The sequence below is a fragment of the Natrix helvetica genome, assembly GCF_964273705.1.
Source record: "Natrix helvetica genome assembly, chromosome: 2".
Classification (NCBI taxonomy): domain Eukaryota; kingdom Metazoa; phylum Chordata; class Lepidosauria; order Squamata; family Natricidae; genus Natrix; species Natrix helvetica.
Window position 1 is genome coordinate 3,177,566 of NC_138552.1, and position 4,811 is coordinate 3,182,376.

Genomic DNA, 4,811 nt, shown 5'->3' on the forward strand with positions numbered 1-4,811 from the left:
AAATCCAGCCTGAACATCTGGCTGACCGGCTGAACCACCCCAAGAAAGGATCTCTCTTTACCATCAGCATCTCCTGCAGGGTATCTAAATTGGGAGCTTCGGACAGCAATCCGGTCAGCATGTTGTTGCAGGCGGTGGCCGTCTGCTGATAGAAATCCTAAAAGAAGGAGAAAATGTCAGAAGGAAGGAGGGGCGTCAAGGAAGAAACGGCACCTGAAAGAGGCAGAAATCCAGGGGTGGGGAACTGATGGCCCTTTTCCGACTGGGGCACTGCAGCTCCCAACCTTTCTGAGCCAGCCATGGAATTCTGGGAGTTGAAGTCCAGAGGTCTGCAGTAAATGGAGTGGCTGACATTGCAGGGCTGGTTTTTCTTCCAGAGGGGGAAGAAATGCTTTATCTGCTGAACTTGAGCAACAAAAGGACTTCCTTCCTGTTTGAGTTCAGAACAGAATGACTAAAAAGCTGAATGTCTTCCTTAACAGTTCTGGGAGATTCAAATACAGGCAGTCCTCATCTTATGACCACAATTGAGCCCAAAATTTCCATCGCTAAGGGAGACATTAGTGAAGTGAATTTTGCCCTTGTTTTACGACTTTTCTTGCCACAGTGGTTAAGTGAATCATTTTGGTTGTTAAGTTGGTCACACAGTTGTTAAGTGAATCCAGCTTCCCTATTGACTAGTCAGAAGGTCACAGAAGGAGGGTCATGTGACCCAGAATGCTGCAACCGTCATAAATCTGAATCCGTTGCAGAAAAAAAATGGGCTGACGTCACGACGGCTCGACATGCGATCTTGGTGCTCCAAGATTGCAGTCCATATTTCTGCCGCTGGACGGTCCTTTCGGATCTAAACTGTCCCACAGAGATGGTGATTGAGAAGGGCACTTCCTGCTGATCTCAGGGACACCGCAAAGTCCCTGAAAGATCCAGGAATAGCCTTTATTTCTGTTGACAGAAACGCAACTAATGAAGCTGTTGAAGTTGGGACAGCTCCGGAATAGGAACAAAGCGAAAAGAGAAACTGTGTCGAATTGGTGAGGAAATTTTATTATTAGAAAAAGAGACTACCCCTCCCCCAAAAAAATTAAGTTAAATTAAAATTGAAGATAGAAGACTAAGCAGCGAAATTAATCTACATTAAACTTAGTGTGTCATCCTGTTTTTTTCATGGATGGAATTTTTGCAAAGGCTTCCTATTTTTTTAAACTGAATGGATTAATTTTTTCTTCTTTTTTCACTTTTGTTTACACCTATGAATTAAAAATTTCCTTCTTTTTTTATAATGCTTCTTTGGATTGATTGGATTGTTTTTTATCTCCATTTATGGGTTTTTTCCTTTCTTAAGCTTGGAATATAAAGAAGATAATAAGAAGGATTATAAAGAGGGTTGTAACCACAGGAGGAAAAGCAGTTACACTGCCACTTAGAGGCTGGAGGGTGGATACATTGTTTTTCTTCTTTCTCTTTGATCACTTGAGATTCAAGGTTCTTCCAGTTTGTTTGGACAACCATTAAATGGACAACCATTTAAATATGAGCCAGCAGTGTGCAGCAGCTGCCAAAAATCCAACACAGTTCTAGGCTGCATCAACAGAGGGATAGAATCAAGATCACGTGAAGTGTTAATACCACTTTATAATGCCTTGGTAAGGCCACACTTGGAATACTGCATTCAATTTTGGTCGCCACGGTGTAAAAAAGATGTGGAGACTCTAGAAAGAGTGCAGAGAAGAGCAACAAAGATGATTAGGGGACTGGAGACTAAAACATATGAAGAACGGTTGCAGGAACTGGGTATGTCTAGCTTAAGAGAAAGAAGGACTAGGGGAGACATGATAGCAGTGTTCTCAGAGGTTGCCCCAAAGAAGAGGGAGTCAAACTATTCTCCAAGCAGGGACGTGCGGTCAGGGGAGGCAGGGGAGGCAGAGCCTCACCACTCATCATGAAATAATATATAATATATAATAATAATATATATTTCCTCCCATCCCTTTCACATGGCTCCCGCTAAGCTCCAGTAAGGAGAAGAACCTTTGGGGAGTGAAGAGGAAGAAGAGGGAGGAGGAGGTGCGCGTGCGGGGCGGTGCCAGCTGGGCAACCAGCGGAGGCAGGAGGGTTCTCGGAAGCGCCAATAACCTTCCTGCCTCTGCTGTACTTTGCACGCTCCTCGCGACTGCAATAGATGTCCAGAAGTGGCAGGAGCTGTTGGGCTGGAAGCCCAAACCCCATTAGCCACAAAAGCTGCTTCTGGATGGATATTGCAGTTGTGAGGAGTGCACGAAGTCCAGCAGAGGCAGGAAGGTTCTCGTCATTCCCCAGTCACTTTCGTGGCTTCGTCATCAAGACGAAGTCCGGGAGCGCCAACAACATTTCTGCCTCTGCTGGACTTCGTCTTGATGACGTCGCCACAGCTGCAAGTTGCGAATGGACAGAGGTAGCCAGAGTGGCGCCGAGGCAGTCCGGCGGGCAAGCGACCGAGGATCAGGCTGCCTGATCCTCCATCGCTTGCTCGCTCGCTCTTTCGTCCGCCTGAGCTGCCTCGGCATCACTTTGGCTACCTCCGTCCAGCCGCGCCCAGCAGCTGTGGCGACGTCATCAAGACGAAGTGGCTTGGAGGCGAAGTGCTTTTCAGTGCTTTTCTGTGCGTCTGGCATTTAGGTAGATAGCCGGATGTCCTAAACACCAGACGCACAGGAAAGCACTGAAAAGCAGCTGCTGTTAAGGACCGCGGAGCACGAGCCGGTGGAGCGTGCTCAGGAAGGCAGGGAATGGGATCAAGTGTGCTGGAGGCTGAGGCAGCCTCAGCCTCCAGCACACGTGGTCCCATTCCCTGCCTTCCTGATGACGTCACCAGCCTCACCAGCCATAAATCTCACCGCACATCACTTTCTCCAAGGCACCTGAGGGTAGAAGAAGCAATGGGTGGAAACTAATCAAGGAGAGAAGCAACTCAGAACTGAGGAGAAACTTCCTGACAGTTAGAACAATGAATCAGTGGAACAGAAGTTGCCTCCAGAAGTTGTGAATGCCCCAACACTGGAAGTCTTTAAGAAGATGTTGGATCGCCAATTCTCTGAAATGGTATAGGGTTTCCTGCCAAGGCAGGGGGTTGAACTAGAAGACCTCCAAGGTCCCTTCCAACTCTGCTATTGTATTGTATTGTTTGCTGAGAGTGATAGTAGGAAGAGCACAAGTTGTTTATACAGGTGCTTTTGGGGAGTTCCATCACTAGCTATTGGAGGGAAGACAACATGTTGACTTGAAAGATAATAAATGAACCTGTTTGAAGTTTATTAACATAGCCTTGAATCCTATAGTAGCAGTGCCTGCAAAATTGGAAGACTGGCGCCGCAGGAAAAAGAAACTGTAACATTGCAAATGATTATGTTTGAAATTCAAAATCTATTAGTTGTGACAGAGAGAATTGAAAAGAGATTGGAGAATATGGAATACAAAACAGAAAAATCTGATGGAGAAACTGAGGATGTTTACCAAATGAAGAAAGTGGAGGACAGAGTTCAACAGATGGAAGAAAAAAATGAGCAAAGAGATAAGAAAACTGTGGATACTGACAACAAAGTGAGCGAGGTTGGTAATGGCAAGAGTGGAATATGGAAAGGGGAGATAGATCGATTGGAACTCTACCCCAGACTTCAAAGCACAGAAGAAGAAAAGAGAGAAAAATTGACGGAGATACGAAGAGAAATCTTGACAGCAGCACCATTGATAACCAAAGATAGGCTGATGAAAAGATCAGATGCTGGGTTTCAAGCTTTTATGAGATACGAAAGGAAAACATGTTGCGAAGAGAAGCTCATACAAGATTTATTAAGAAAGTAACTAGAATATTAATGCTACATATAATAAATATAATATAATAAATATAATGTATAATAAAAACTAAGCTAAATTTAGTTTACTAGTAGTATGTATATGTATGTATAAAATATTATGTATTTTATACATAAAATGAAGCAACAATAGCTATAGTTAAATAATGATTAATAATGATAACAATACATATAGATATATTAGTTTGATAAAATGAAATTTTATATAAACAACAAATGGAGAATATGAGAGGAGGTTTAAAAGCTTTATCTAGAATATGTTATAAAGATGTATTGGGATTGGATGATTTAATAGAATGTTATCATATAATCCTATTCTAGATTTTGAATATTATATATAAAAGGACGTAAAAACAATTGCAGTCAAATTAAGGTTGAGATATAATAAACGTGATATACATGAATATAGGTGATTTTAAAATATGCGATTTGATATGAAAAGCTGGTGATGACTATGGAAGAGATGCATGGAAGAACTGTAACCAACTGACACACTTTCTACAATTTGTAATGCAAGATGGCTTTTTTATTTTTATGTTTATTTGTCTTTGTTCAAAAATAAATAAAAATTGTTTTTAAAAAATCTGAATCAGTTGCTAACCATTTGAATTCTGAGGGTGATCTGAGACTAGCTAGGAATCATAGCTTGTGCCTGCAGACCATGGTTGCTCTGCCCCACCATGGCCCTTCTTTTGTTGGGGGGCAAAGGTGGGAGGTGGGAATTGATCTTGAGAAGATCCTTCAAACAGAAGATAAAAGAGAAGTGGAGGAAGAGAGAAAAGATGGGGAGGAAAACCCCCTGGAGATGTTTAGGGCTTCAAAATAGGGAGTCCTGGGATCCAGAAACATAGAACGAGAAGGGGAAGCAGACTTTCAAGACTAAAGAGGAAGGGACTGGCCAAGGGGACCTTTGGCTCGAGGGATGGATCCAGGGCTGTTGAGGAGATCGGGAATCCTGCT